This window comes from Miscanthus floridulus, chromosome 16, assembly GCF_019320115.1.
Source record: "Miscanthus floridulus cultivar M001 chromosome 16, ASM1932011v1, whole genome shotgun sequence".
Classification (NCBI taxonomy): domain Eukaryota; kingdom Viridiplantae; phylum Streptophyta; class Magnoliopsida; order Poales; family Poaceae; genus Miscanthus; species Miscanthus floridulus.
Genome location: NC_089595.1, coordinates 75,127,828 through 75,137,562, shown reverse-complemented (window position 1 = coordinate 75,137,562; position 9,735 = coordinate 75,127,828). Strand labels below are relative to the sequence as shown.

Sequence of the window (9,735 nt, the reverse complement as noted above, 5' to 3'; positions counted from 1 at the left end):
GCACATGTTATATCGGCCAATTCTTCAGTGGAAGGATAGGCAAATGGGCATATGCACTAATTGAATATGACTTGACTTTTGAACCATTGAAAACATTAAAAGGTCAAGTTCTTGCTGATTTTATTGTTAAGCATGGTATTGATCTAGATGATGATATCAATTATCTTACTTTTCACCCCATGGAAACTTTATTTTGATGGATCGGTTTGTAAAGATGGCCAAGGTGTTGGTATTATTCTTGTTTCTCCCAGTGGTGCTGAAATTAGAATGTCAAGTCGATTAGATTTCTATTGTACCAACAATAAAACCGAATATGAAGCCCTCTTATTTGGATTGATCATGTTGCTTTCTATGGAGGTAAAACATGTTGAAGCCTATGGTGATTCTTTACTAGTGGTACAACAAGTTGCTGGTGAATGCAATGTTTAGAAGGATCACTAAGAACTTGTCTTAATGCTTGCCTTGATATTATTGGTTATTTTGCCGAATTCCGAATTCGGCATATTCCGAGGCATGAAAATCAAAAGACCAACATGTTAGCTCAACAAGCATCTGGCTATGACGTCGGTGGGTGTAATTTTCATATTCAAGAACAACCGATGCATGAAAAAAATATTTTTTCCCGTGTAGGTACAAATCAGTCAACTAAGCCGACTAACCAAGTCGGCTCAGCCGATTCCCTCTTTGCTGCAGCCAAGTTGTCTAAGTCGACTGCCCCAGTCGGCTCAGTCGACTCCCCTATGGCTAGCCCGGTTTACTTCACCAGAGAAGCTCCCAAATTGGTCCGACATAACTTCTAGTAATGTTCAGGCCGATTTAGAAGATTGGAGGACTCATTTATTGAGATATTTACATGATCCAAGTGCTAGAATTGATAAAAGTGTTCGACTGGAGCGCTTTCAAATATGTGTTGCATAATGATGAGCTTTATAGGAGAACCACCGAAGACTTGTTGCTTAAAGTGCTTGGGATCAGATCAAGCAAGAGTGGCTATGGGAGAAGTCCATAAAGACATTTGTGGTACGCATCAAGTCGGCCCCGAAGATGAAGTGATTATTACGTAGAGCCGGTTTCTATTGGTCCTACTATGATAGTCAATTGCTTTCGTTACTACAAAGAATGCGAAGAGTGCCAGAAGGTTAGAAATACTTAGCTTGTGCCTGCTGCTATGCTTCATCCTATCATCAAATCATGGCCTTTTCATGGTTGGTGGTTAGACTTCATTGGCCAAATTCATCCCCCACCTTCTAAGGGACACCGATTTTATGTTGGTTGCTACGGATTACTTTACTAAGTGGATCGAGTCAGCTCCTTTGAAGAATATGACACACAAGGAGGCAATTTAATTCATTACTAAGCATATTATCCATAGATTCAGCATCCCTCAAACATTAACTATAGATTAAGGGACATCATTTGTGTCTAAGGAGATGAGGGAATTTGCCGAATTATATAAGATTAAGTTGCTCAATTCATCTCCATCCTATGCTCAAGCTAATGGCTAGGCTGAGTCAAGTAATAAGACTTTGATCAAGCTTATCAAAAAGAAGATTGAAGAAAATCCAGGGAGGTGGCATGAAGTTTTGTCTGAAGCTCTATGGGTGCATCACATTTTAAGGCATGGTGCTACAAAAGTTACTCCTTTTGAGTTGGTATATGGTCAAGAGGCCGTGTTACCCGTCGAAGTGAATTTGGATGCATACAGGCTTGCTAAACAAAATGATTTATCTGTTGTTGTATATCATGACTTGATGATGGATAATATCGATGAGGTGACTAATGTGAGATTAAAAGCTCTTAAGGAAATAGAGAAAGACAAGGCTCGAGTTGCCAAGGCATATAACAAGAAAGTCAAGAGCAAATCCTTCCAAGTGGAAGAATTAGTGTGGAAAACCATACTTCCAATTGGATCGAAGAGCAATCAGTTTGGCAAGTGATCATCAAATTGGGAGGGTCCTTACAAAGTGATCAAAGTCATATTCGGTAATTCCTATCTGCTAGAGACATTGCAAGGTAAATGTCTCACAAGAGCAATAAATGGGAGGTACTTGAAAAAGTATTTTCCAAGCGTTTGGCAAGAAGCCTAAGTGCTCTCCAAGCAATGGTCGATACATGTATCGAACTTAGAACAAAAATGGCCGATGTATACATTGTCCTTAGCCACTAAGCAGCCGATGAGATGGGTATCGTTGTTGTTTGATTTTAAAATAGTGTTTTCATGATGCATCATTCACCTGAAAACAGGGGGACATATGTTGACAATCAAATTGGGCTCAAGCCAATTTAAATAGGTCCATGACAGTTTTGGCCCAATCTAAGGAAAAGTCCATAAAACTGACATGATATTAGTACCATATTGGTTTTCCTATGGGATAAGACCACCCCTACCCCTTATAAAATAAGGGGTACATGGACTATTGAGTTCTCATCTATCCAATCATCATACAAACTAATCTATCAACTCCTTTTACCCCTTTACTCCTATCTCAACCCCTCCTACTATTCGGCACGTCTCTCGGCGAGATTTGTCGGCATCCTAGGCGGCCTTGCTAGTCCTAGGAGATCCTTCACGTGCTCCTCCCCGATGGGTCTTCCCAGAAGAAGTTCGGGAGTGTTTTTTAGCCAAGAATGTGCTCTACATCGGTCTTATCGGTCTCTAGATCGGTTTGGTCGATTACGTTGTGTTCCTGCTACGTTGCAAGTTGATCTACAACCTCTTTGGACGTCTAAGGGCCCTACTGGTGTGTTGGCTTGGGGTCATCTTCAACGTCAACAGATCCAAACGGGGCCTTGGTGTTGTTCGATTTAACTCTTTTTGCTGGATCTTCGTGCAATCCTTTTATTTTGTATCTATTAGGACCCAAATACTTGTTAGTTCCATTCGATATGTCATCACTTCAATCACTAAAATTACTGTAAATATGACATAAGAGGCCATATTCCTTACATAGTATAAATACCACAAGCAAGTGGACTGTTAAAATACAATAGCACCCATACGCAAGCAGAAGTTCTAGTGTATACAATAGAAACACAGTATGGTTGCATAATGTTCATTAGCAGGAGCTTATTACATGGAGAGCTGCAGCTACAGATTTCAGTTCAGGTACTTATTAAACCAGTGGCTCATGTCTTGCAGAGCTTCCTTCGCACTTGTGACAGCGGATGCATCATCGTCGCTGTATCTCACAGCCCATCCATGCGCCACGCCAGGGAAAATTTTGACAAAGTGATCGATCTGCAGTGCAAAAAGAAATATTGGAGAACTGATGGTTCTGCGAAATATTGTAACCTGAACTGTGAATGCTCACATGATCCAAAAGGACAAACAATTTTTTTTGAGTTATAGTGATAGGGGTCGAAAAGGTAAATATGATCACTTTGGTGGCTTCAAAGTTCAAAATCAGAAGTAATAACTACTCTATTATTACTATTCTAAACAATGGATGACGAAACAGTAAAATACCTACTTAAGACACACCCCTCTTCTGTTGCTTGTAAAAAAGTATCTCAGAGCCAATTATTTCGGTACTCACGGAGTTTTGCATGCCAGTTTAATTCAGTGGAATCTGAACACTCTCATATACATGTAAAAGTTCTAGCTTAAGACAGATCAAGGTTTCAAAGATATTACTAGTACAACTTACCTCAGAGTTAGCTGAAAGAATTTGCTCGAACTGCTTTAACAATTCAGGCGGGGATGACCTATCGATTTCAGCTCCAAGTATGGAAATGGGGCATTTGACCTCTGAGTATTAGATTAGATAGCATATCAATGCATAAGCAATTCAAGCTCTTGCAGTATTAGAACAACATTATCGTGTCAGGGAATAAACTCTTGCAAAATAATTGACCTTTGATATCATCGACAGTTAGTAAAGAAGGGTGCAACAATACAGCAGCCTGGATCTCGTGAACTTTCGCAAGTTCCACAACCACCTTTGCTGAAAGAGGTCAAATTTCCAGTGCATATAGTTTAAGAACAGAGATAAAAGGAACAAAATAATGCTCACAAGGCATTTTTTTAGGTTGCAAAAAGCTCAAAATAAAATGTTGCCAAGAATCCTTCTTACCGCCCCAACAATAACCTGCAGCACCGATGCTGGACACTCCCTTCTCCTTTATAGCAGCAATTACTGGTTTTGCCTCTTCAAATGCATTTTGCTATTCATCACAAAAAAAATGCTTTTGCTATTAAAAGAGAGAATTTTGGGGCTTTGTTATATTTTTAAGAATATATGAAATCACAGACTAAGGAAACAATTGAGACAAAAAAGGAACCGTAGAAGTGCAGAACAATTATTGATTGTGAGGCCTTAACAAAACACTATCATTGGTCATGTTCGCTTGTCTTATAATCCGTACTTTTCAGTTTATTTTTTCAGCCAGAACAGTAGTTTTTCTCTCACAACAAATCAGCCGGAACAGTGTTTTGGCTTGTTTTTTCAGTGAAGCGAACGGGGCCAATGGAGAGAGCATTAAAGTCATGGTGAGTGCTACGACCAGACTGAAAGATTCGCTTGTAACAAAATACCGTTCGCCAAAGGAACTTATAGCTTAGGATGTCGTACGATATAGTAAGGCCCCGTTTGCCACAGTTCACTTTCTCGGTGAAATTGAACTGTTTTGAAAAAATTGTTTGGCAAAACAATTTTACCAACAGGTTCATGCATGGCTAAGAGAGGAAAATGAGGGAGAGCTGTGAAAAGCTATATTTTTCAACTTCACATCTCTAGCTCTCTCCATTCCTTTGTGAGAGCATAAAAAATGAGCTTCACCCCATGAGCTGTTTTGAAAAGGGGTGTTTGGTAAAAAAAAACAACTCACAGCAACTCATGAAGTTGTTAGCGAAGCTGTGGCAAACATGACTTAAGCCATTATAGCCTATAAAAGTCCAATTTGCAACCCTCAACTATGAGCTAGATCTATATTTCATCCTTCAACTATAAAATCATTCACTTTTCAACTCTCAACTACCAGAACAGTTTAATTTACAACCTTGCCTCAATTTAGAATGATTTTGATGAGATGGCATTGATGTGACAACATAACTAAAGGCTATATATAGTATTTGAATTTTAAAAACTTGAAAGTTACATAAATACTCCCTCCATCTAAAAAAGAATGACACTCTAGTTTTGCTCTATGTCAAACTATCTTAGGTTTGACCAAATTTATACAAAAGAATATCAAATATTTATAATACTAAATAAGCGTGATTAGATTCATCATGAAATATAGTTTCATGATGTCCCTATTTGGTGTCATAAATGTTAATAATCTTCTCTACAAGCTTGGTCAAACTTAATAGTTTGACTTAAAATAAAGTTACAACATCTTTTTAAGTAGATAGTAGTTTTTTAAATAAAGTATAATAGGACCTGTGCCAAATAGACACTAAAGTGTTTCAAACTAAACTAAAACGTTTCCATTATCTTGATCAAACTAAACTAAACTTTTCTATGTGCAACCGAACTTTACTGGAAAGAATTAAAATCATTTACAAATTATTGTATTTTAAAAGCCATGCTCAAATTAGGAAAACTAACCCATCTACTCATGTTCTTCCACTGGCTAGAATTATATAAGACATAATTATTAGAAGTTTATTAGTACCTACATCTAATCAAAATTACTTATCTTTGCACACACTCTCCACTTGTTTATTTTCCAACTCAATACATGTATAGATACCTTGTAATCTCTATCCAGTTAGGATGAACTTACCAATTACACTCTATATATTTTTTTATCCATATCCACAGTTTTCTCCGGTACATGGTACTTCATGTCTTCATTATACACTTAATTTAATATGTTACTTTATGCATTAGTATTCATGAAAATAATATCGAAAGTAATGTCTTACATATTGTTTCCATGTATATTAATACTGATTCTAAATGGTTAGTTAGTGCCATCGGTTTATGAGTCATTAAAGGGACAATTTTCATGATTATTGTAACATAGAAATATTTATGTATCACTCGTGCAGGCATGTATACTTGATCTGCGTCATTGCACAACATGTATGCTTACAAATACTTGGTTCGCATGATTGCACAACATGTCGGTAAATAAGGCTTAGATTTGAGGGGAAAACTTTAATTTAGTTTTAATAATGAAAAATGTGGGCAATTCAGATGCAAATTCAATGCATGACTCAATTATATCATAATAGCATGGTGGGTAATTCAGATGTGAATTTACAGGTTGTTATAGATTATGTTTAATAATTACAAAGATGGGTAATTCATATGCATATTTATATGGTTACTTCATGTGGGTTACTTTATATTGGTTTTGATAATGGCATTGGTTGATGATGGTTTTAGAAAATATAATAGATCCGATGAATATTAAGATTAAATGATTACTAGAGTTTGGGACTAATGACTAAAGTTTTATGAGAATTTCTATTTTTTCTAGTGTGTCTTGTGAGAATTAATATATAGGAGGCCTTCATTTACTAATAATAAGATTAGTATATTGCTTTTGAACAATTTTGAAGACAAATATATCTAAGTCGTACATGCGTATTAGAAACCAGGTTGCTTTGGAGAGTTTTAAATTTTCGTTATCACAGAAACATTTTTTAAACTTAGACTGCTATTTTGTGGTACAAGTGGAAAAAATAAAGTACTCCAATATACTAATTTATTGAATAAAATAAATATTTCGTAAGATTGTTCACCTAAACGATAAACTATCAATCACTTATCTTTAGCCATTCTTGAGCTAAATGGACAACTAAGCACAATAAATGTGCTATGGGGATCTCCCCCAAGTTTTTACCCTAAAAAAACTAAGCAGAATAAATGAGCAATTGAATGGAAATGCCCTACCACCATATAGCGTTTACACGGGCTATGTGGTCGTTTAGGTGAACAAGGACATCATGTCAATGGCATGTCACCCAAAGCTACCTTCAAATTTGAGCTAAGATTGAAAAGCGAAGATTTGATATTTAAGGGTAAAAAAGTGAACATTTTGTGAGTGAAGGTTGAAAAGTGTTCTCAACCCATAGTTGAGGGATGTAAAACTGAATTTTATTTATTTATGAAATGATCATTCAAGTTGAAACATTCTTTAGACTTAGATCTTGGGAGTAGGGATGATTTTTTTTCCAACATCGGTCCGTCAAGAGGTTCAAATACTAAACAGACATTCATACGTGAATCTAGGCTACGTGAATCTAGGCTAGGCATTTAATATCCTCACTGTATCTGATTCGGAATCTGAAGTTACATTTCTGATACCTATATGGGTGCGTATCAATATACAACACATCCAACTCTGAATCTCAGAAACAAACAAATACCAGTATTGTCTCTGTGTTTCATCCCTACTTGGGAGTTTTCAGTTTTGTCTTGATTTCTACAGGGCTGACACTATGAACCCCAAAATAAAGTACTCAGTAGCTATGAACTACACGAAAATTGCACATTCCCATACAACCAATTTACTACTATAATAAATAAAAAAACTATCAGAATAAGGTTGATGAGAAGGCAAACCGGATCATGCGACTGCATCCACATTCCAGGATTGTTGGTGCTGAGATCATATGGATCCCCATGCAGGAAATCGGGCACCACAACAAAGTAACCGGACGAAGCAACTTTGTCGGCTATCTTCCTTCGCGAGATAATTAAACGTGTAACATCAGTTACTAATGTAAAATACTAGTAAAATTCATAACTAAAGCTAATAATGCCATTCAAACTTTAAACAACCCATTGGACAAATTTTAAACCCCACAGGCCCAGGCTGAGGAAAGCGATTAACTCTATGGTTTATAGCAACTACCCAGTTCAGACTAGAAGGTCAGCAGAGTGAGACTAGCAGGTGCTCTTCTCTTGCGCTTTAACGAAAGAAAAGTAAAGGTAAATAGATCATCATATTCATAGCGTACCTCAGGTTTGTCGCTTCGAACCCTACAATAAGAAGAACGGATTTCAATGCTAGCAAATAAAAACACAAGAACTTTGAAGCTTGACTCGGGGGCTCGGGGCACGAAAGATTACCGAAGGCGTCGGAGATGAGGACCGACGGCCGCCTTGGACCCGGCGGAGCCGGTGACGTATGCCTTCTGCCCCCCGAAGTCGTCGACAACCTCTCCTCCTCCGCTGGCCGGCTCCAGCGTCGGCGGGTTCTCAAAGCAGTGCGAGCTTGCCATGCTCTCTCACACAGTTCTTTCTTTAGTTTTCTTTGTGGATGCTGTCTCGGGAGTCGGGACGATGGGATACACAGTATTTTTCATTTATATATATAATATATATACTCCTATATATAGATAGATGGATTTGAACCGTGAAGAGCTTTCGTCCAGAGAAAGTTAAAAGCTGGCCGGCGGCGCGCGCAGACGAGATTCGGTGGTAGAAAATACCGAGTGCTGTGATCTCACTGCTGACGCAATCACGCAAGGTCCATTCTAGAGATAGTGCGGGGATTTGAGTCTAGGTTAATAATAATCATGCCGTTATAAATTTATTTTTTCAAAGCACGTCAGTAGAGAGAGAGAGACCAAGTAGCCCCTTACTCAGGCTCAATGTCGAATCCTACTCATCAATTGTCGAGATGGATGTCTAACGTTTGAAGTTGTTGTTTGTGCACCTGTCCCCAATAGAAGACTGAGTGATTCCTCCTTCCTCTCACCCATTGACATATGGGGTCCATTCATCAGCACCTCCACTCCATGTCTCCTTGTGGTCTTCCCTATCTCCGACGTCTCGTGCCTCCGTGCACCCACACCGTCGTCCCGACCGTAGCAGTGTGCCCAACAGCTCGCACGGTCACCCATTGCTGTACGCACCGTCCTCCGCATCCTTACGTTGAGTCTAAAATGACTTATATTCAGATTGTATAGAGTAGGGGTGGGCATTCAGGTAACTCGGAAATTTCGGGATAGGTAATTCGGGTATTACAAATTGCTACATGATTTTGGCCTAAAAAAGCATTACTCGAAGTTTCGGGTATGAAGGTGACCGTGACGCCTAAGAGGGGGGGTGAATTAGGCAACTTAAAAATATAACTCCAAAACTATGGCTTCTTTTTCTAACCCTAGCAAAACCTATGCTAAAGATAAACTATCTAAATGTGCAACTACGATTTTGCTAGTGTGTTGTTATCTCTACCGCAAAAGGAGTAATACAATCAATGTAAATATGGAAGCTAAAGAACAAGGTAGAGATATGCAAACTCCCAGCGACAACTCTGGTATTTTTACCGAGGTATCGAGAAGCGCGCAAGCTTCCCCCTAGTCCTCGTTGGAGCCCCTCGCAAGGAATCCCATGCAAGGGCCAAGCTCCCGGTCGGGTAACTCCGTGGATAGCCTCGGGCCTTCCCACGCGCAAGTGGGCCTCCGACGTGCCTTCTGGCAAGCCTCTCCCGAATGCTCCCCGCCGTCTTCACTATCAAGCTTCCGACCGAAACGCCACGGGCCTTGTTTCCTCCGGTACACGGTGGCGGCCACACCATAAACTCGGTTGGTGTGATCTCGCAAGACTACAAGCCCCTCCGATGTACAACAATGGTGCGCGCAAGCACCGAGTGGTAAGAGGTATGCAAACCTCACTAAACACTAGGCCTAAACCTAGAGCAAGTGCATAAGCGGTGGTCTAATCAACCTAAGCACTTCACAAAGCACCTACGCTAATCACCTAATAAAACACTAAGCACTATGCAAGTGGAGATCACTAAAATGGTGTATCAACACCATTGGTATGTTACCTC

General features: G+C 39.1%; 1 pseudogene; it reads right to left on the bottom strand.

Annotated features, from left to right (window-relative positions):
- Nucleotides 1-2,897: 2,897 nt before the first annotated feature.
- LOC136513571 (endo-1,3;1,4-beta-D-glucanase-like) lies at nt 2,898-8,233 on the bottom strand (annotated as a pseudogene).
- Between the last annotated feature and the right edge of the window lie 1,502 nt (nt 8,234-9,735).